The 24,463-nt window shown below is 45.0% G+C and overlaps 1 pseudogene; it reads left to right on the forward strand.

Moving 5' to 3' along the window:
* Positions 1-16,603: 16,603 nt before the first annotated feature.
* LOC146863969 (uncharacterized) lies at positions 16,604-18,490 on the forward strand (annotated as a pseudogene).
* The last annotated feature ends 5,973 nt before the right edge of the window (positions 18,491-24,463 follow it).

Here is a 24,463-nt window from a genome sequence, read left to right on the forward strand (position 1 = left end):
TTAGGGCTTTCCATGCTACTGGAGTCAAGCTATCCTGGCTGATGAGGGGTGAAACCCTGAAACCAGCCCTAGGATGCTTGTTTCCAATCCAGGGAGGACTTGGCCTGGCAGTTTCGGGCTAGGCTGTTCCCAATGGGAACAGGGTCAAGACTGATTTGCATATGGCTGGGTTCAAACTGGAATGGTGAGCAACAAAACGATGGATTTAGGCCCAGATCTCTGTACTGGGGTGAATGTATGACATTGTTCACCATTCTGTCCATCAATTGTTGTTTTTGCATCTGTCACCCAGAGTGGGACGGGTATGCCCAGACTTGGGTCCCGTGCTCTCTCTGCCACTGGAGTCAAGCTATCCTGGCTGATGAGGGGTGAAATCCTGAAACCGGTTCTAGGATGCTTGTTTCCAGTTCAGGGAGGAACTGGCCTGGCAATTCGGGCTGGACTGTCCCCATTGGGCACAGGGTCAAGACTGATTTGCATATGCCTGAGTTCAAACTGAATTGGCATGGTGAGCAAAAAAACCGATGGATTTAGGCCCAAATCTCTGTACGGAAGTGAATGTATGACATTGTTCTGCATTCTGTCCATCAATTTTTGTTTTTGTATTTATAACCATTAGCAACACATACCATGCCATAATATTACTATGGGCCTTATTATGAGTTTGGTGGTGCGGGAGCAGGACCACCCCTCTCCAGCACCACCAAAACCATGTGGGAAATGCCCGCTAGATCAGGAGTTTTCTCCTGTCTGGCAGGTGGTTCTTTGGCGTTCCAAGGGTGGTGCCTATGAAATAGGCACTGCAATGGGAATGTCAAAGGCAGCTCCTGGAGGGCATGGACTTCTGCAGTCCATGCCTTGCAGGTATTGGTGTCCATGCATACAGGGGGGCACATGTTGTGCCACCCTGTGTGCATCCACATGGTGTGAGACAACAGGGGGCCCTGTAGGCCATGAAAAATGTGGCAGTGAGGAAACTCGTAATATGGTTTGCCGGGCCACAGCAGCCACGCCAAGCATATTGCGGCCTCAAGACCACTGTACCACCGCCAGGTATCTCTGATCCCTGGCGTTTGCAGTGATCCCAGGGCAGCCTGACTGCCCTGGTCCTAATAGGGCAGCCAGAAGACCACCACCACTGCACCCCCTTGAGTCTGGCAGTCCATGGACCGCCAGACTCGTAATAAGCCCCTATGTGTTAGCACCAACATCCTTTTCCGACACTGAGTTGGGTTTCCCAGAACAAAGATAAGGGGGCCTTAAAAATACATGCCGACAGTGCTTGCGATTAAAAGTGTGAGAAGCCTCACGTCATCTGCCTCTACAAATTTGTATATCCTACCTCTAGGCTTAATGAGGTAGACAAGACACTCTGATGATCAAACAATGTGCTAGTACTGAGAGAGAAAGCCCCAAAATCAACTGCATTCTTGTTGTCTTCATAAAGCATCACCTGTAAGCTTATTAGTAGTATTTACTTACACTTGAGGATGTTAGCCACACATTTCCCAAAAAACCTATTGGAGTGGTGCGTATAGAATATATGAAAACATAGACTATATATCTGTTGTGCATTAGTATATATATATTTTTGAGTTATTATTCTCACATTGCATATACACATGGTGATGGACACCAATTCACTTTTCTTGCACAAATGTAATCTCCCGTTTTGTGTAAATATGTTGAATACATTTATGAACTTAATTTTTTGTTATTCATCTAACATCAATGTACGGTAAAAAAAACTTCATTAGCATACTCCTTTGTTTAAATGAAGCTCCGTAACAACTATGTAATCGATATGTTTTTTAGGATTATCTACATTGCTGTAGTACTGTTTTGAGGTAAGAGCAGAGGGGGTACATTGCCCTTCTATGTTTAACATCAATATCTTGCCCCAATTTGGGGAAGAAGAAGTTAAAGACAATGAGAAGGAGCTCAGCGGGGAACAGCACAGCTTTCCATTGTCACAGAGACTCAATCTGGAGGCAAAATATGTATTGAAAGTTTGCTAAATGGTGTTATATTTATCACACCTGACTCAATCCAGCTTAGCAGAGTCTGAATTTATCAGTTGCCATAAATATCTCCGGATTACAAAATGTTGGGGAATAATGTGTGGATTTTGGTGCTTACCACACCACACCAGAATCTGCATGTACTGCTCAATACTGGGCAAACCTGCTTTGGATGCTTCTAAACCGGAACATTTTCGTCCTATTTCTCTTCTGCTGTTTTTCGCAAAGGTAACAGAGACTCCTATCATCGCTATTTTAACCAGTTTTTCTAGAAGAAAATTACATCTTGGATATCTCCTTCTCGCGAAAGCTCCTGCCATTAGAAAGCTCGTCCTCAATCTTTGAGGTGCATTGAGAACCATTAGCCCTTTAGGAAATCCCTGAAGACCTGATTGTTCTCCATCTAAGCATTCTTTGGGGTTCTGTTTTTCTTCCGGGCAGTTCAACAGAGTTGGTTCTCTTCTGAGACTAGCGCTGGGACACCCCATTATTGGAGCAGCCGTGCGCTTTATAAATTCTATAACATAACATAACATTTTCCCACCTGAAAAATTGATTCTGACCTGCCAGAATTTTGCAGGGGAAAACTCCAAGGGAGTGATGATTATCACACCCCTTGTAATTCAATCCCTGTGCAAACACATTTAGCACAGAGGTCGCAATTTAGTTCTGCACTTGTAATCGGGGCCTTACTGTACCAGAAACGGCATGTGTTAGTATTTCTGAGTACATTTTCCACCTGTAATTTATGACAGGCTTGACATATTGGAATTACCTAGGGAAAATTGCAGGACAGAAGTTTGCAGCAAAAGTCGGAATTCCGTTATGTTCAGTAACACGAACTATCAAGTGCGCCAGAATTTCATGATGAAAGCCTTAGAATGAGGAAGAAAGTTGTGAGTAACTCAATGGTTTGTTAGCAGAGGAAGATATATATGATGCAGGATTATATGTGCTGTTACCATGCTACCACACAATCTAAATATTGGTATTCCTAAAAGAAGAGCAGTTTGAGGCTCTCTAAGTAACTTGTGGCTTTCCTTTAAGTAAATTTACTATGCTCAAGACATAACCCTGCAAGAGATCAATCAATCAATCAGGAGTTCTCATCCATTAGGGTCTCAAGGCGCGGGGGGGGGAGTGTGCAGGTTCAATGGGGGTCATTCGAAGAGCCAGGTCTTGAGGTCATCTCTGAATTGGCGCAGTGCCGGGCTTTGCCGGAGGTGTAGGGGCAGGTTGTTCAAGTCTGGGCTGCAAGAAGGACCTTCCACCCGCTCTGTTCCTGTAGAAGCGTGCGACGGTGGATAGGGAGAGGTCGGCAGAGCGGTGGTTTCTCTTTGGTGCGTGGAAGGAGAGACTGTTGTTGAGGTATTGTGGTCCGGTGTTGTGGAGGGCCTTGTAGGCGTGCGTGAGCAGCTTGAAAGTTATTCTTCTTTCGATGGGAAGCAAGAGATAATGCAGACTCAATCCAAAACAATCAAGGTATAAAGAACCTGATGTATAGTCAAAGGCCTTAATTACAGGTGGCCTATTAAATTATTATTAAATCTGATAGCCCCTGTGAAAACAGGACTTACCGGGCCAATCTAAGCTATAAGCTGTGGTATTTCACGTGTAAATGTTTGCTGCAGAGAACATGTGGCACCCATCATTTCCCAACCCTGGAATAACTCCACCCTGACAACAGTAATTCACAGAAAGTGAAATAGGCATTGTTTGTGAATCATAGTTGAAGGCAAAGTATTTATAATGGATAAATAAACTCTATGTAGTGGGTCTTGCGTTGCATTTTTTTACTTGCTTTGTTTTATCTTGTTGTCCATTTTCCTTGTTGAGATGGCCCTCTGCTAACTCAACCAGCAGTATTATCAAATGTTATGTTATGTTAAAAATGATTTGTAAAGCACGCGTACACCGATTGGTTTCATGGCGCTGTGCTAGGACTCGGCCGTTTCCAGTGGAGAAGTTATTTGTGGGCCTGTACAAATAGCCAGGTTTTAAGGGACTTCCTGAAGCTCAGAAGGTCAGTGCATGACCGGATTTCCAAGGGGAAAGAATTCCCCAATCTCGGGACAAGAGAGGCAAATCTGCAGCCTCCTTGACGTTTCCGCTTGAACATAGGGGTGGATAGAAGCAGATGGTGAGCTGATCGTAGGTTGCGTGAGGGGGTGTACCTTAGTATCAGATTGTTTATGAATTTGAGGCTACGACCGCGAAGAGATTTGAAAATCAAGCAACCAGTTTTTAAAACTCAGCGTTGAGGGATGGGGAGCCAGTGCAGTTTCCTCAGTAGAGGGGAGGCCGGTTGCCACCTAGGTTGCCGGAGGATCAGTCTGGCTGCCTGGTTCTGGACCATCTGCAGCCGCTTGGTAAGGAAGAGTGGCATGCCCAGGTATACTGAGTTTGCATAGTCCAAGTGTGACAGTACGGTGGCTATTATGTGTCAGGGCTTCCTGCGTAAGTAATCAGCAGATCTTCCTGATATTTCGCAGCTGAAAGAAGCATTTTGAGATCACCAATCCGACTTGCGTTTTTAGTGAGAGATCATTATTTAAGGTGACGCCGAGAGTTTTGGCTGAGGGGGAGGGGATTGGAGGGGATCCTAGCTCCGTTGGCCAATAGTGTGGGCCCCAGATCTTGTGGCTTTCCCCTGTTAGGACTAGCTCCGTCTTGCCAGGATTTAGCTTCAGGTGGTTATGATCCATCCAGTGTTGGATGTACTGCATGATGGCCTGAAATTCGGTGACTGAGTTTTGTGAATTGTCGACAGTAAATACCAGTTGAAGGTCGTCAGCATAATTAAAAACAGTCACGTTCCTATCTTTTAGGGACTGGATCAGGGGGAGGAGATAAAGATTGAACAAGTGTGGGGAAAGTGAGAAACCTTGGGGAACCCCGCAAGTAGTTCTTCGCTTAGTAGCCGTGAACTGGGCTGAGCGGACAGCCTGGGACCGGTCTTCTAGGAAGGAGCTGAGCCAGCTAGAGGCTGTGCCCTGGATGCCTCCCAACCTGACACGGTCTGCCAGTATGTCATGGTCGACCATGTCAAAGGCGGCGGAGAGATCTAGTAGCACTAGGGCCTGGGGGAGCCTCTGTCAGCTTTGTCTCGTAGAGTATCCAAGACCGCTAATATCACTGTTTCTGTGGAGTGCGCAGGGCGAAAGCCCACCTGATGAGAGTCAAGGTAGTTAGATTCTTCCATGAAGTTGGACAAGCACCTCGCTGCATGGGCCTCCAGTATTTTAGCCAGATATGGGAACAGATAGATGGGATGGTAGTTAGACGGGCTCATAGGGTCTGCTCTAGTTTTTTTCAGGAGAGGAACCACGATGGCTTCTCTGAATGCTGTAGGAACGCGACCGAAGGAGAGGGACTCATTCAGGAGGGCGAGTGCTGGGCCCGGGAAGATGTAGAGGGCGTCTTTTAGCACCTGTGGTGGGCAGCAGCCCGTAGGAGCTCCTGATTTAACTTTAGACAGGAGGTCCTGGAAAGCCTCGGTACTAATGGCTGGGAAATAATTGAGCGTGCAGTTGGTGCTGTGCGTGGCAGAAGGAGTCATAATAGGGGAGTGTTTAGGGATGCTAGATTTAATGGTGGTAATCTTTTCGATGAAGTAATTATTCAGGGAGTCACACAGTGCTTGAGTAGGAATGGCCTTGGGAAGGATTCTGTCTGGGTTGGACAATTCATTCACAATCACAAAGATTTCTTTGGAACTTGTTTGAGTTGAGGATTCGAGATGAGAAGTGAGCGGCTTTGGCCGAGAAGATGGCCTTCTTGTATTCTTTCCGTGCTGTCATGTAGTAGAGTTTCCAATCTGAAGAATAGTTCTGTCTCCACTGCCTCTCCAGCTGGTGAAGGGCCAATTTTTGAGATTTTAGTTCGTGAGAGAACCATCTCTGAGCGTCGGCGCTGCGGACCAGCTTTACTTTTTTGAGGGGTGAGTGCTTATCGCTTGCCGCTAGTAGCCAAGCCGATAATTTTGCCTCCGAGATATTGATATCAGATGCAGATTTTGGAGCTGTGCTGATCAGTGTTTCTTTTTATCAAGGGTGTTCCATTTCCTGGCCATCCCGCCTGCGACCGTGGGGGTTTTACCAGTGGTGAAGTTTTTTATAGTGAATTTTATTAGATGATGGTCTGACCATATGCAGGGGAGGATTGTAGGTGCGGATATTATCAGGCTGTTTGTCCAGACTGTCCAGAATGTGCCCTTTGAGGTGTGAGGCTGAGGATACTTGCTGAGTAAAGTTTAGGTTAGTTAGGAGATTGGTCAACTTAGCTGACTGCGGCCCTCCATGTGGGTCATTGTAGCAGTAGTTGAAGTCGCCCACAATTAAGATTTTGGTGTGGTTGATGACAAGGTTAGCGATCTGTTCGCTCAAAGAGAGGAGGAATAGGGGCATTAGATGAGGGGGCCTATACACTAGCACGCAGATGATTGGGTCGGAGGCAGATTCCAGTTTGATTACGATGTTTTCTGCTTCCGGGAGGTAGAGACAAGTTAGGGCACTAAATTTGCGTTTTGTATGAATAATGGCTGCTACTCCCCCCGCTGTTTGCGTGGTGGACGGTTGGTGTGGATAATGTAGTAGTCATTAGGTAACGCTGCCAACAAGTCAGGGGTGGAGTCGAGTGTCAGCCAGGTTTCTGTCACCAGAAGGATGTCTGGTTTATCAGTAGCAAGGCGAAGAAAGATTTCAAGCTGGTGCTTAACTAGAGAACATGTATTAAGGTAGTATATTAGTAGTGACAGGGGCCTATGTTTAACAGGTCCCTGCGGTTATTGAGTGGAAGGGGTAGGCTTCCAGACTTTGGGGAAAGAGCTCCGCTTCTGGAAGATTTCCATGTGGGTGAATTTATTACGCGTGTTGGGGGAAGGGCGAGGTGTGTAGAGTGGTACTATTTGAGGGCCTCAGAGGAATACGTGATCAATCGGGCATGGTGGCTAGCCCCTGGGCTCGGATGGGGGCTGCGGTCGGCATCTGTCTCTGGTCCCTGCCCACTGCTCCTACCTCTCTCAGCGTGATAAGCATATCAAAGTGGAAGATAGTGTGCAAACACATTAGGTCTGCAACGTATTATCTCATGGTGGTATTGTGGAGACGACCATTGCAAGCAAAAATGCTTACGCATACAGAAATTCGGCTGATGATTTGTCTAAGGTACATTATCAATCTGGCATGAAGACAAAGAAGTCTGCCGAAACTCATAAGAGACTCTTATGACATATACTTTCTTCTATAGACACACAGCCTCATGCATCAACCCAAAATCCAGTCGGTAAAATACCGATTCGGTAATAGCTCCCGGTATTAAGTAAAAAATACCCAATCCCAATACATCAACCCAAAAGCAGAAATCGCTATTTAAGGAATCCTTAAATAGCGATTCTTTAAATAGGGATTCCTTAAATACCGATTCCTTAAATAGCGATTGCATTTAAGGAATCCCAAAGTGAGATTCCTTAAATGCAATGCATCAAAGTTAAAAAATTAGTGATTTCGCTAATAGGGGGAGCAAATTACCATGAAGATGAACTGCATGGTAATTTGCAAAAACTTTGAAAAATGCACTTTTGTGCATTTTTCAAAGTTTCATGTTGCGCACACACATGCCCTTAGAGCATGTGTGTGTGCAACATATGTGCACATATCATTTTCAGGGGTGCAACAGGGTGTCCTTTTGACACCCTGGCACCCTTGAAAGTGCTCCCACTATTAGCGATTCGGTAATACCGAATCGCTAATACAGACTGGCTTTACATTCATTCCTATGGGCCTCCAAGCCCATAGGAATGAATGGGTAGGTATTCCTTATTACCGATTCGGTATTACCGATTCGGTAATAAGGAATATTAAGGAATCGCTATTTGAATAGCGATTCCTACATGCATAGCCTTTTGCTATTCCTTATTAGCGATTCCTTATTTTTCGCTAATAAGGAATCGCAAATGGCATTGTTGATGCATAGGCCCCATTGTTTTGGATATCTAATGGTGCTGCTTCAGTTTTTAAAGTGTGCATTTGTACTCTGAGAGACAGAAACATTTATGCCACCAAGCACCATCTCAGTTTTCAATATTACTCAGTGCTTACATAATTTATATTACAGTATCTTCCGAACCCGGAGGAGGGGTGCTGTTTCGGATAAACATTGCCCTTTGTGGGGGATTTATATGTGGGTGTGATTTTAGCACTATTAACCATCTCTTTTTGAAGCTGGCAAGAAGAGTTAACTTATAGAACCCTAGATCCATGCCTATGAATCAAAATGTGTTTCATGCATGATAACCTTAGAATTGGAGTTAGCTCAGGGGCTTATGGGTTTAGACGATTGATAATCAGGATGTGCAGATTTACCTCAGGCAGGGCTACATTGTGAGACAGCTCACCATTATGAAACTACGGGCCTAATTAGGATGTCAATTTGACCCATGTTAGACCTGGCACCTTGGCGTGGGTCTCCCTTCCAATTTTTTGCTGTTGCCTTATGTGTTTTTGCTGGTGTTAGATGCTTCTGGCACTGTGCCACTGCTATCCAGTACCACAGTGCAAGTGCTCCCTATTTTAAATTGATGTATGGATTAGTGATTCCATGAATGGCTGATTTGATTTACTTGTCAGACCCTATTACAGTGCACCAGGAGTGCCCAGGGCTTGTAAACCAAATGCTGCTGGTGGGCTAACAGCACTGGTTGTGCCACCCACAGAAGAAGCCTGTAAAAATGTGTCTCAGGTCTGCCATTGCAGAGCCTGTTTGCAGTCTGATACTGCCATACTGAATGGGCGAGTGTTCCCAGTTGCCAGTCCATAAACCTTCCCTTTTCTTCATATCAGACACCCCTATGGTAGGCCCAAGGGCAGGGTGCATTGTAAGTATAAGGTAGGACATGCCCTGGTGTGTGTGGCATGTCCTGATAGTGAATTACAGCCATTTTAGTTTTTCACTATTGCAAGGCTACCTGTTCCCTGTAGGCCAGAATGGGCAGTTTGATTATTACATCTTATAATCCTAACTGACTAGGGGAACTAGGTAGAAATTCGAGTTTAGTGTGCCTGAACTCAGAATGATAAAATGCATATTTTAGTGAAGTTGGTTTTAACATTCTGTGTTTGAAAATACCACTTTTAGAAAGAAGGTATTTTCTTGTCTAACCATCCAGGCCTGCCTCTGCTAGGTTGTGTATTCCTTGTCTGGAGTTTGAGTGACAGGGGCTGGGGCATTCCAGGAGACAGGGTGAGTCAGCACAGGGCTGAATAGAAAGATCAGCATGTAGATGGGTAGGAGGAGTTGCACCTGGGACCTCAATTGGGATGTGCCTTCCCTCCACAATGCTGGCTCCACCTCCTCTGGTGTGTCTGATGTCTCTGCCCTGCGAAAGGAAAGAAGGAGTCATGTCAGCAAAGTGCTCGAGGACTGACAAGAACTGGTTTGGACTAGGCAAAGGCCTCTCTGCTTTCAGAGAACAAAGAGAAACTGAGTATAAATATTGGGACCCAAACCCAAGAACTTTAGATCACTTTGGGAAACAAGAAGAACCTTTGCTGAGGAGAGGAACCAGAGAAACCGAGGAAGAGACTATCCCTAAGCTTTGTGCTATTTGGGGGATTAGCCTGCAGTGGTTGCCTGACTGCCAAAGAAAGGAGAAAGGAACTTTGTGCTTTTCAAATCAACTTGTGAAGGATCTCCAAGGGCTTGAGATAGAGCTTGCCTCCTGCTGAAGTCTCAGGGACAACAGACTTCACCAACCAGCTCCCCTGCCTTCCCTTGCTGGGGATTGAAGTGCCTGCTGTTGAGCTGGGTCTTCTGACAGACTGCGTGTCGCTGGAAGCGCGACTCAGGACAAAGAAGCGTGTCGCTGCCGCAGCCGTTGTTGTCGCATCACCGGAGAAGAGTGTCACCGTCGCAGCAAACGCTGCCACATCACTGGAGAAGCATATCGCCACTGCCGCTGTCACCATTGCATCACCAGAAGCGCCTCGCATCACCGGAGAAGAGTGTCGCCATCGCAGCAGATGCAGTCGCATCACCAGAGAAGCGTGTCGCAGGGCCTGTCGCAGCTCAGAAGATTCGTTGAGTCGCCGCACGGCTGTCGGGAGTGCAAGCATCGTTGTCGCATCAAGAAGAAGACGCAATTTTGTTTCATTGCACCGGATCTTCATCGCATCACGGCGCTGCTGGTCCCATCGCTACGGAAGCGCAGTAAGAAACTGACGCATCACCTACCCACGCCGAGAAGAACCGACGCATCATCGTCCCTTACGCAGCAGTAGGGAACCGATGCACCACCATTCTTGAGTGTAAGGAACCGACGCATCACCTTCCCTGCAACACTTTCGTTGTATAGCGTTATGCATCCAAAGGTACATTGAACTTAAAGTGTCGCATTTACAATCTTAAGAGAACTAAGCTATTTCTACCATTTTTAAAGTACAGTATTGTGGATTTTTGTCATTTGTGGTCTTGTGATAAGTCTTTATAAAGAATACTTATTTTTGATATAAAACCTGTGTGGTGTCCATCTGTAGTGCTGTCACTGGATTACTGTATGTGTTCACAAATGCTTTCCACACTGCCTCTGAGATAAGCCTGTCTGATCGTGCCAAGTTACCAAGGGGGTGAGCAGGGTTTATTTTAGGAGTGTAGCCCCTTACTCTGACTAGAAGCAAGGGTCCCTATTTAGAGAAAGGTACCTGCCTCTGCCAACTAGAGACCCCAGTTCAAAGAACCGCCATCGATACACCGTCGGTAATGGTCCGACTGCCACATTATGATGTGGTTGGTCAGACAGAATAAGTGGGAGGGTCCGACCGACGCTTCTGAGGGGCTCAAGGAGCCCGTCGACCCGTCGGGGAGATCATATTCCCTACTACAGGGGCAGTGCCTGCCCAGGACCGACCCCCATGAAAAGGCTATCAGAACAGGACTTTGGGGGTCTGTAGCAGGGCCCCCATCCCCCATGGGCCTGTGCTATGTGGCCTTGTGGGCACCTCAGGTACCCCCAAAACATCTTGGTACATGGTGCCTGGCACATGGTGTATGGATGTTTGCAAACATGCTCTGAACTATTGTGGCTTGTGCTGCAGCCCTTTTCCAGGCCACAGCACAAGCTGCAATAGAAAAGACCATGCTTACAGCTGCCTATAGTGCGGTTGCATCGTAATAAGTTGTATGGAACCCCTGACTGCTAGCTAGGGGGTTACCAACATGCAACAATGGATGTCAGACGCTCGTCCGACCGCCATTTTAATCAGGCCCCAAGATAGAACTCTGCCATTTGGGTGTCCACCTTATTTAGCATTTCCTACACAAACTGCAGGATGTTCCACTACCATCTAACTATAAATCCGACTCTAAAACAAATATTTAATCTAGTTATTTATGGAAAACACTTGCTGCAATTACCATTCATCAGAGGTGGATAAATCCATTTTTCTCTAAATATCTTGTAGTTAGTTGTTTTTTTAATGTTCATACAGATTGCCCTGTCCATTTCTAACACCTTGAATCCTACATTATTTATACTTTAACTGTTTTAGCATGTTTGTGGCATCCCTCCAACTCCTCTGCAAAAACATCTAGGGCCTCATGTAGGTAGCTAAATACCGGTCGGTAACAGCCGAAATTCGGTAAATATCCCGTTACCGACTGGTATTGAGCTATTTGAGATGTAGGAGGCATTATTTCAGGATTAATCGGTAAAATACCGATTCAGTAAATACCGAATCCTGAAATCATATGTAGGGAGCACTCTAAAGAGTGAAAATTAGTTTTAAGAATTCGTTATTTACCACCAAATACAGGTTGGTGATAAATAACGAATACCTTGCAAAAAGTAATATTTTGCAGATTTAAGAGTGCCATGTGGCAGACATACATGCCCTTAGGGCATGTATGTGCGCCACATACCTTCCCATTGATTCCTTGAAGGCATACCTTCCCATTGATTCCTATGGGCCTCCAGGCCCATAGGAATCAATGGGAAGGTATGCCTCATTACCGAATCGGTAAATACCGATTCATAATTACCGAATTTTTCCGATTCGGTAATATTTACCGAATTATTACCTACATCACATTTACCGATTCATAAATACCGAATCGGTAAAATTCGGTATTTATGAATCGGTAAATGTGATGCTACCTACATATGGCCCCTAGTGAGAATGTCTTACACATTGGCCCATAGTTCTTAACAGTAAATCAGTGACATCTTTATGAAGCATTTAGCTCACTATTTGTCACTCTCCAATGATCAGATAATAATGTGAATGAACCGATTGTCTTTACATCCAGCTAGCGGAGGTAAGATCACAGTTTGGGTACCCTTAGACCAAAGACTGGAACCGGAGCACGGTTTGTGGGATAAAATTCTTTATTGTTGCGCAATTTTCTACTGGACCAGATCACTAACTTGAGGAAGCCAGCGAGAAACAGGGACCAGCACTGCTGCATCCGCTGGCGAGGGCAAATGTGTTTTTACTAGAGCATCTCGATTCTTTTGTAGATCCTATAACATAGTACAATGGTTATATACGTCAAATGTTGCGGCAGCCGCCACAACTTCTAGACCATCACAAATGTCTTAATACCAAAGAGCATTTTTTGTGGGGTCCGCCCACCCAGAGATCTAGGGAGATTATTTAGTGCACGTTGAACCCCATAGAGATGAGTCAACCAGCCCCGGCCTGTACTTAATACCCTTGCTGTTAAGGATTGCTTTAAGTCACGGTTCATCCGCTCCACAACAGAATTGCCCTCAGGCCAACATGGAGACGAGAAATGCGCCTGCACCCCCATTGACTTCATCGATTCACAGTAAGCCTTAGAGGCAAAAGCCGGACCTTGTCCAGAGTGGAAGGTGCCACAGGCATCAGTCCCTACAAAGACATGCTAATCCTTTTAACAGTACAAGCGTCAGCACAGCACCGTGGCCAAATCCAGAGTGACCTAATGCACGAATCCACAGCAACCAAAATATACTTGAAAGCATTATCTGACCACAGTGATCAAGATAAATACAACCAAACGGTTGATTTGAAATGAAAAGTTGAGTATGTGGCAGACACGAAAGAGTAGAAGGTTTTATCTCTTGACAAACATCACAGGAAAGAATGTATTTGAGTGTTTGTTGGTATAAACCGCGCAACCAATAACGTTGCTATAATAGAGAAATGATGGCCATCACTCCGCATGTGCAGAAGCCATTCCTTTCACAGGCGGCCACAATCAATAAAAGTATGCGGTCCTCATTGAGAATCAAGTGATCAACTGAGGGGATAGTAACACATGGAAACTGATCAGTGGTTAAGTGATAAGAATAACACAATGGGAATCCCTGGGGAAACACTGTCCCCTCCTCCGTCGCAGTAATAGCTGCCAAAATATCACCATCAATTTTAGTCATGGACCTTGTAACAGCTGCTAGGGAGAATATTGCTACTGCAGATTTGGCTGCCTCATCAGCTATAGAATTACCAACAGTGTGTGCTCCCACACTCTGATGGCCTAATCTATGGATAACGTGTGAGTGGTAAACGTTCCTAAAGCGCGGCCACTTGGACACACAGCATTTTATGCTTTATTGCGCGAACCTTTGAATCATGAAAATCATTCTGTTTCCAAAAAAATAAGTTGTCATTAAAAGATTGTACACAGTAGAAGAAATCGCACACTACAAGATTAGGCACTTCAGGATCAGCAAACTCAAGAGCCAACAGTAAGGCGCGTAACTCGGCCAATTGTGCTGTACAATCCCCAAGGGATTGTGTGTGAACTAAGGAGTATTTAAAATCACTGTCTACTATTGTGCCAGCCAAAATAGCACAAGCTGCAGAATAAGCATGTTTAGAACCAATGGCTGGCTGTGCAGACCCATCAGTGTAAATGATACAGTTATACTGATCAATAGGGAGTAAGCATAAAGGAAGAGGATGAACCTGTTCATATTGTAAAAACTCTTGTGTCTAAAAAGAAGGATCAAAGACGATTGTATCCAACGAGGATGCAGAGCTTTAGAATTTGGTACACTGGCTTTCGTGACAGCCTCTAAAGCAGGTGCAGGCGAAACCATGAAAATGCATTTGCACTGACCCAGAGAGCGTTCCCGTAGAATCACCATCTGTTCTGATGTTAAGATTTTTACGGTAGAAGAAAAACGCATTTTTGCAGTAGTATATAAATGCGATTTATATGCAATGGAAACTGTGTCCCCTTCATTAAAAGTAACGTATGTGAATCCTAATGTTCCTGGTACAATCCTTATGACTAAATTTGTGGTATTATCTCTAGTTAACAAGAATTGAGTTGCAAGCAGCTCAGACTGCAAAGACCGCAGAACTGCTTTATGTTCCATAAGCCAACTGGAAGACGAAAATGAAGGTTGTATCAACGCGTATAGAGGTTTGATACCCTGGGCATAATCTGGAATGTAGGCTCTACTGAAATTCAAGAAACCCAGCAAAGAATGTAACTGTTTGAGGGTAGTTGGAGGTTGCTTTTGAGCACATTTCTCCAAAAAGTGGGGTGTAACCTCCTACCCTCAATATTCAGTTTGTAACCAAGATAAAGAACTGCCAAAAAGGCAATATGCAATTTATCAAAATTGAATTTGTAACCTACAGCTGAAAAATGTGTGATAATGCGATCCACACCCTTAAGATGCAGATTTACTTCATCATCATCAAGTAAATATCATTGATATATGAAAAGGCATCAGGGTCGATTTTGTGCAACGCAGAGGCATGGGTAGAGAAAAGCAACATGGCCATGGTTTTGGAAAAAGCATTATGCGGTGCATGTGGGGGAAGCAAACAGAGTAACGTAAAGCAGGTGAAAGCAACATTGAGCAAGGGAGGGTGAAAACAAACCGTTTAGAGAGCAACATGTAACTGGGGGGGAGGGAGAAGCACACAGGCAAGAAAGCAAAGTGGGGTGGAGAGCCCATGGGCAGAGAAATAGTAACTCAAGCGTGGCAGATTGGGAGAAGTACACAAGGGAGACAGATGGAAAACACCTGCACTATGGTGGACTGCAAAAACAAAGAGAAAAAAGGTAGCTCCTGAAAAAGCAGTGGAAGGACACAAGAAATGCGTCTATGCTCCAGGGAAGGGCCAACCAAAAGAAGAGGAAGTAAAGCCCATACAAGCTAATAAAAAAGAGACAACCAAACGAAAGTGACAAAGCCAACCAATCGTAAGTAAAGAGGGGTGCTATTTAGTAGGAAAAGACCTAAAAAGCTATATCTGAAATGTTGAAAGTCTCAAGGTGAAATAAACCCTAAACCAGAATGCCTGTGTGAAGCATTAATATGGTAAACCCTTAGATGACTCTAATCCATGAAAGTTGGGCATGACTACAAACACTCAACGTAGATCTGAAAAGTGAAAGAGAATGCTGACCAAGTAGGAGAGATGATCTACTTCAGGCGCATCCCCTCATATGCTATTTGCCTTGGATGATGGTTTTGTGTTCACCTTGACATTTTGGATTAATTCAGTGTGTGGAACTCTAGGTACTTGAAACGAAATCTTTCCTGTCAAGTTACATTATGTTGAATAAACTGTAAATTCACGAGTTTGCTATGGAATTGTAAATTTTCAATCGTTGTGAAACAAGAAGAACAGTCACTCAGGCCCTCCTCAGCAGCAGGTTAGACTACGAAAACGCCCTCTACGCTGGAACATCGGCCAAACTCCTGAGACGACTACAACGCATACAGAATGCCTCTGCACGCTTGATCCTCGACATCCCTCGCCGCAGCCACATCACACCACACCTGAGACACCTGCACTGGCATCCTGTCAACAAGAGGATCACCTTCAAGCTCCTCACCCACGCACACAAAGCACTCCACAACACCGGACCGGCATAACTCAACAGACGACTCACCTTCTACACCCCGAACCGCCAGCTCCGCTCCGCCGACCTTGCCCTCACCACTGTCCCCCGCATCCAAAGAACGACCACCGGCAGCAAACCATTCTCCCAGCTCGCCGCCAAGACCTGGAACACCCTCCCCATCCTCCTACGACAGACCCAGGACCTACTAACCTTCAGGAGGCTACTCAAGACCTGGCTGTTTGAGCAGTAGCAACACCCCTCCCCCCAGCGCCTTGAGACCCTCACGGGTGAGTAGTGCACTTTACAAATGCTCTGATTGATTGATTGATTGATTGATTGATTGATTGATTGATTGATTGATTGATTAGTGGAAGGAAGACAGGAGCAGACTGTGGGAGGGACTTGGAGAGGTGAAAGAGTAGATAGATCAGACGCAGGAAGGAAGCTGGAGAGAGAAAAAGAGGGTATTTTTTGTAGGGGGGAGTAGAAGATAAGGGGAGTGAATAACAGAGAGAGGAAGTGAGAAAAGAGGAAGAACAACAAAAAAGGAAGCAAGCTAAATCAGAGGAGGCAGCCAAACAGGTCACTGGAACCCGAGCTGCTCTCTTCTCTACTTGGGGATAGAAGACACAACCCCACCTCCCCCTAAGGATTGGAGCCAAATCGAAGGAACCTTGACCTCCAGGAAGAGCAGAACCTCGACGCCCGCACTGTCTAGGAAATGCTAAACTAGCCAGATGGTATGAGAGATGGAGCGCTTCGCCAACTCTCGGAACGCAGACTGATGGTGTGGTGGTACTCTCCTTGGCTCAGACAGCAGTCCTGGGCCTGATGTTGGAAAATGAGCTGCTTGGGGCCACCATTAGTCCTAGCGGCTTCTTCCCATCCTCTGGGAATGAGCTGTTAGACATCGGACATTGAAGTAGAGCAACAAGAGGGTGGAACTTACTCAGAAGCTGTGTTTCGGGTCGCAGCAGAACCACAGGAAGAGTAAGCATTTAAGGCAGAAAATCACACGAGGAGGAAAAAGAGACCCCCAGTAAGGCTTGTGCCTAAAATTAAATATGAGAAAGCTGAAGAAGAGGAGGGAATGGATCACATGTACCAGATGACTACCCTTTCATCACGTAAAAATGAAACTGAGAGTAACCCTCTGGAAGGCCAGGAGGAGCAAAACACTGTTCAAAGCAGGAGTGTGAAAATGATCGACATGAGTACGTTCCACAGGAGACCCCGACGTATCCGGAACTCACACCAACAAAATGATATAGCTACAGAGGCTTATTCTCATGACCGCTAGGACATTGCACAAGATAGCTACTCTGAGTCAACAATGTATGCAGCCCCTGAAGGCAAGAAGTCGGACAATATGAAGCAGGAGTGTGATGTAGACCAAAATTCTTTTACATAGACAGAGGGTCATGTGCCCACATTGCCTGGAGAAAATGGGCAGAACTATGTGTGGCAAATGAGCCTGATTTCGAAACCAATGATTCTAGCAGGCAACACAACAAAAAGGCTCAACTGGACCGTCTTGACATCAATGTCCAGATTGATGATTCCTATTTGGTGGAAACTGGTGGCCGGCAGAAACTGTGGCAATGTCGCATTTGTGTGAGAAATTCTTCACCTCAAAGTACAACTTGGTGACACACATCCTTGGCCACAGTGGCATCAAACCCCACTCATGCCCACATTGCAACAAACTCTTCAAACGGCCAAGTCACCTGCATACACATCTTTTAACTCATCAAGGCACACGACCACACAAGTGTAAAGTGTGTGGTAAGGCGTTCACTCAGACGAGCCACCTGAAGAGGCATATGCGACTGCACTCTGATGTGAAGCTATACAACTACCGCTTCTGCGGCCGTGGCTTTGCCTACACCAGTGAACTGAAAGCTCATGAAGTGAAACACGAGAACAGGTGCTGCCACTGTGTGTGGAGTGTGGTCTGGGCTTAGCCACACTCACACAGCTAAAGTGTCACATATCCTCATACCAGGGTCCTACATTGTATGAGTGCCTAGAATGTAACAAAACATTGCACTACCGCAGCCAGCTGCAAAATCACACGTTGAAGCATCAGAATGTACACCCATTTGTCTACACTGAGTGTGGCATGGAGTTCAGCTAGATCCACCATCTTAAGCAGCATTTGCTCACGCACAAGGGAGTGAAGGAGTTCAAATTTGAGGTGTGTGGGCGAGAGTTCACCCTACATGCCAACATGAAGCAGCATATGCTGATCCACGCCAGTCAATCCTTTCAAATGCAAGGTGTGTGTGATGTCCTTTCAACGCATGTATAATCTGCTGGGTCACATGCACCTGCACGCTGGGAGCAAACCCTATAAATGTCCATACTCCTCAAGCAAATTTAATCTAAAGGGGAACCTGAGCCGCCACATGAAGGTCAAACATGGAGTTGTGGACGTCAACTTGGATAATCAAGATCAAACAATGGCGGTACCGGAAGCAGATCACCCAGAAATGGATAGTCAACAGGAAACAGAGGACTTTAAGGAGAACTCCTTTGGTTATGAAGTGGTGGGTAACGGTGCAGACGACAGTACAATTGCGGAGCAGGGCATGCAAGAAATGATCTATTACAATGTACTGTAGCCATAAAACCAGGCACCATTGCCCGGAGAAGAGGTGCTGCGTGAAGAAATGCACAATCTCATTAATGGATAGTTGTAATTTTTGTGTACTTCGGCTGTCAAGGAAACCTGCTGCTGTTCAGCTGTCATTCTTCTTGCTGTCAGGAGACATAATTATGGATGATTATTATAATATGTGAAAGGTAGACTGAACCCCTTGGTTCTGCCTTGGAGCACTGACAGCTGGATCGTGTTGACGTATGATATAGAAAGCTTTGAGAGCCGGTGCCTGTGGGTTGTTGTACAGCCCCATGTCTCACTAGTCTGCGGAGGGATGTAATGTAAGGTGGGATGGGTCAACTCAGGCCCTCTAGCTGACCTCTTGTTTCTGTGTTGTTGTAGTCATGCACTGAGATTCTGAGACCCTGCTTCCTGTTCACAGTCTGTATTTCTTAGGCGGTCTTCAGCCATTCATAGGAAGGATGTTGCTGAAATCTGCAATCTAGGATTCCTGCAAGGACGTGTTCACCACTCATTATGTCTGTATGAATCTATGTTTTAGACAATTTATTTTGGTTACTCAAATCAGTTGTTTCCCTCTTTTGCGGATGTTTGTTGATGAATGTATTTCCACATCGCACTGACCTAAGAAACCCACCATGCTAATGAGTGAGCTCCTTTTACTTGCATCAAAAAGTCAAAGTGCAGACTATATGTCCTAGATTCTCCTTAGCTTTGTGTCATGGGAGCTAGCATTAGAGGACTGGTCAGGCCATATGGCCCCCACATAGTGCCCTACTGTACGAAAGTCTGCAGTTTCAACAGTTATGAAAAAGTGTCAGTTGCTTTTGGCTCCAGACGCTAGTGGAATGTCTGCTGAACTATGGTAACTTCTGCCACGCTGTCGGAGAGAGTCGCAACCCAACTCCTGTCTAGGAGGAGGGTTATCACTGTCTGGGGCATACTTAGCAGTCATAGCTGCAACGTTTTCCTTCTGAAATGGGGATTGATATTGAGGTGGTTCCTCCCTTTGGACTTTCACGTCAAACTAGTGCTGTGGGTCTCGCCTCTGTTACGTGGACTTGCACTGTCTGTGATCCTGCCGTACCCCTCTGCCAAATTGTTGATCCGACAATTCCTGAAAGGAATTAGGAGAACGGGGATCAGGAACCTGGAACCTCTCAGGTGTCTTAATTTTAGAGCAATCAAATAAATCATATCCACGCTCAGAAGCGTAAGGTGGATGTGAACCAGCATGAGACCTAGGCTTCTGCTGCTGCATGTTTTTGTTCCATGTCTTTTTTGGAATGACTGGACAACTCTCCTTGTCCGGAGGGGGTGTATTCTGAACTTGTGTTAATGGTCTGACTTCCAAATTATTGCGTCCTAGGGATGTATAAACATCTGCACTAATAATCGACAACTGTCACTCCCAATCAGTGTCCGCCACCGCCACTAGCCATTGGTGCACCTGCAAGCAAACTGCTTCATCTTTAAAGTTAGCCAGAATCATGTCGGAGACAATAGAAAATATTCTCACTAATTTCATCCCCAAATCCAGGGCTGGACCAGCCCTGTGTTCATCCTGAACACGTTTTAGAACGCTTGGTAGTACGCTCATTGAGGGGGTGCCAAAGCACAGTGTATACACTGATGCAAGCACAGTCCTCCAGGTATTGCAGTCTGCTAGAGGAGGAATCAGCCCACTCTGCAAACACATAGTAATGATTCTGTGTTTCTCTACAGGACTAGTATATGGGAAAACAGCATAAAGCTGTTCAATTACCCTCCCGATTCTCAGGATGTTTGCCCATCACAGAGTTTATCCTGACAGGACTAATTACAAGGTCTCCGCAATGCACAGGTGCCAGAGGCACAGCTCCAGTCAGAGCTACTAAAAAAGAACAAGAAACAAATTGTATGACCTGTCTATAGAGTTGAATTACTTGTGCAGATAGAAAACGAAGCTCTGCTACAGTAACATTGAGATAGTCCGGATTCGGTGTGAAACCAGCCAAAACTGGCCAAGAAGCCCCATCTATACTTAAGGGGCACATACTAACAAAAGAGACAGGATGAGGAAGGGTGCTGTTAAACCAAATAGTATGCTCCCAGGAAGTCAACTGAACTTCAATCATCGCATTAGGATGATACGCTGCTGGAAGATCAGCCACCATGTGAGCATGGAAAAATTATCATTTGCATCAACTGCTGGAAAGGTAACCCAAGAATAAAACACCTCAAAGCAGCTCAGGTTTAAAACTCTGTGGTCCTCAAGTAGTTTTGAAACATAACTAATGGAAGTGTACTGCATCAGTGTACGCTGGAGGTGGACCCAATCAGCAAGCCACAACTGTCACCATAACAAGTTACAGCCCATTGCTGTGTCTGAATCGGTTCCAAACTGCCTACCGCGTCCTTTAAAAAATGTATCAGTCGGTGCAAAAATGTATTGTGTTTATGACACACCATGCCTGAAAACACTATATTGCGTGTGAAAGGAGCATCTAACTCTGTCTCCCACACTCCCATGATGACCTAACCTTGAGAGGAGCATGACAGACTTATTGGGAGGCTAATCACAACAGAAAAAACCAACAACTGTTTTGTATCTTCAATTTTTCACAGTCAATATGTATGCCAGTTGCATGTACAGGTCAAGATACACCAAATTACAGTTTTAGAATCCACTGTGAGCCGGTGTGTGATCTGTGTTCTGTGCAGGTGGAAATGAGGTGTGTTTGATGTTCAGGATACTACATTTCAAGATGCAAACTACGCACTACCATTACACAGCCTACAGACACTTTGCACATCAAATTAATATCATAAGACAGTGTTTTATACTTCAGTGTACATCAGCATCTTAAGGAACTTGTGCATTGGCAATGGTTTGTGTATGTTAGTATATGTGGAATACAGACATGACAGTCTCCACCCTGTAACATTTGTCGGCATAAATTGCACAGTGATACACTAGATGTATGTGGTGTCCAGGATGGTATGCATAACACAAACCTACTGTGTTGTCAGATGAACAAGATAAATAATTCAGTAAACCTAAGTTAAATGTTCTTGTCTTGTGAGTTGTGGACTATGTACTGCTTGATGTTTCAGGAGAAACAACTGCCACTAGTGCAAAGACACTACTTCACTACCATTGCTGTGTCCACGAACACCTTATCAACATTTAGCAATGACATGTATTCTGTGATTTGTTTCAAATAAATAAGGTTCTGTGAAATGTGTTTTTCACTGACATGAAGTGTTATGTGCGGTTAGCTGCTCTTTGCTGTTTGTCTAAGTACATTTTGCTTGGGACATTGTAAACTGACACAAGCTGTGTACACACCCTACACATAGGTATCGCGGAGGAGCCGAAAGACTGCCTCCTGTGAACAGGACATTTCCAGACATCCAAACAATGGAAGAGAGAGAGACATGATCAGAAAATACCGTCTCACTCAGGCAACCATCCAAGAATTGTGCCAGCAGTTGACACCTTCATAGCAGTGCCACTTACCTATCCAAGAGCACTGACCCCCAAGGTCAAGGTGATGGCAGCACTACATTTCTTTGCCACAGGATCATTCCAATACACAGTTGCAACATCTGGTGGAATGTCACAGACATGTTTAGTAATGTTCTTCAGGATATGGCGCAAGCATTGACCCAATAAATGAAGAGCTATATAAAGTTCCCAACAGTAGGAGAATTGGCAACCATCAAAAGAGATTTTTATGTTTTAGGGGGATTTCCCCATGTCTTTGGAGCAATTGATGGCACTCATGTTGCTTTGGTTCCACCACAGGCCAATGAGCAGGTTTATAGCAACAGGAAGCACTTCCACTCCATCAATGTCCAGGTGGTGTGTTTGCCTGATATGTTTATTTCACACGTCTGTGCCAGATTTCCGCACATGACTCATATATCCTACTTAACAGCATCATACCCCATTCGTTGAGTCAATTGCTACCTGAGCAGGCCTGGCTTGTTGGTAAGTAATGTTTCATGAGAATATTGTTGAGTGTGGGTTTGTATGTCAGATATGAATGTGTTGGTTGACCATAACACTCATTACTATCTTCCACGTAGGTGACTCTGGATACCCCAACCAGCCATGGTTACTTACACTGTTGCACAATCCACTCACACCAGTAGATGCCTGATTTAATGAGGCCAATGGATGGATAAGTGGAGCAGACTTTTGGCCTTCTGTAGGCAAGATTCCGCTGTCATGATAAGACCTGAGGAGCCCTCCAATATGCCCCAGGAAAGGTGTGCCAGATTGTTGTTACCTGCTGCATGCTACACAATGTGGCAATTCTTAAAAACATCCCTCTAATTGAGGAGGAAGGAGACCAGCAGATACCATCTATTGAGGATCCAGGCTTGGGCAATGAGGACAGTGGTGACGAAGCTGGAGTGGACTTGCGACAACAGATTATCCACAACTTTTTTCCATGAATGTAAGTATGCAATCAGATGATGTCACAAGTCAACATTGCTTGTTGTTGTGTAGCTGCTCGACTATGTATATGTACACATCACAGTGTCTGATAAGTGTGCTTAGGTTTGTGGAAGACTAGTTTTAGATATGGTAATAGTTAGATGCACTGTGTGTCAGTCAAGCCTAATTAGTGTTAACAATGACATTGTTCGGGCTGAAGTTTCATTTTCCTTTGATATTGTGAGACATGATTGAGTGCTAAACTATGTTAATTTTTTTGATTTCAGTTAACTTTGCCATGTTGACAACTGAGGGGACTATCGGAGTTGTGGCATCACCAGGACTCTGATGCTGTGTCTGAGACCAACATGTACATGGATTTATGGTAGATATGTCTGGCACAGACTCCATTCAAACCTATCAGGCCTGTTTCATTTTTTTTTTGGAGCTACTGATTGTGTCTGGTATTTATGTTGTTTGTCATCTTGTATCAGATTGTATAAGTAAAATAAAAAGGTTTACACATTGAAGTGTACATTTTGTGATGTAGGCCATCCTAACAAGTGGTTTAGTTTATTGAACATGTTCAAATTGTCTATTGACACAGATTGGTGAGTGGGATATCAACTTGTGATGCTTGGTTATACAATTGACTATCTGTGAACATGTACCATGGACTACAGTTTGTAAGATACACTGATTGCGTACTTCTATCTTGTGCTGCCAAGTTGGATTGACTTTGTGACACATAAGTGACAACTTACATATACTTGTTGAACTAGGTTCTTCACACCGTCATCATAGTGATCACATGAGAATAACCACATTTTGAGATAGATGTTAGAGCCACAACATGAGCCAATATTGATGTGAACAGTGTTTTATTTTACAAACATGGTGAGTAGGTGAGAGATACAATAGGGGTATGTGATTGTAAATTAAATATGAGTGAAGTTGACTGTGTTTGAAGATGAAATCCAACAGATGATAGCCACAGCTACTCGAGTCCAAAGTCCAACATTGTCCTTCCAACAGATGTGGAACAGTTTGTATGGACAGTCAGCAAAGTGAAAGCTCAGCACACAGTGGAGAACATCATGTGCACCTTGTTTGACTGCCGGAAGGTTGAGCATTGCCATCCGACACTCCCTTATCTTTCCTCGGATGACCCATCCCACTTTCCTGGGGTACTGGGGACACTGTCTGTCTCAACGTCTCTCCCTGTGACTTGTGCAGATGTTGAGGGCACATATGGAGTAGGCAAACAGGGAGTGGTACTTTGATGAGCATATGCCTGGTGGCGGGTGAAATTGATATCCCTCAGTGCCCCTATGACCTCATCCATTTGTTGGTTATGCTGCTCCAGTCTTTGGTCTAATGAGACCTGCAGTTGCTCAAGGTTCTAGAGGTGTTAAGCAATCTGGGCCATTGCTCCCTGGTACCACTCAAAGGCATTCAGTGCCCAGGAAAGGTCTGGACCAGCATCTGTGGCACCAGCTGATTGTGGACATGGATCCACGGGTTCCTTCCTTCCACCCCTACCCC

This window comes from Triturus cristatus, chromosome 2_1, assembly GCF_964204655.1.
Source record: "Triturus cristatus chromosome 2_1, aTriCri1.1, whole genome shotgun sequence".
Lineage (NCBI taxonomy): Eukaryota > Metazoa > Chordata > Amphibia > Caudata > Salamandridae > Triturus > Triturus cristatus.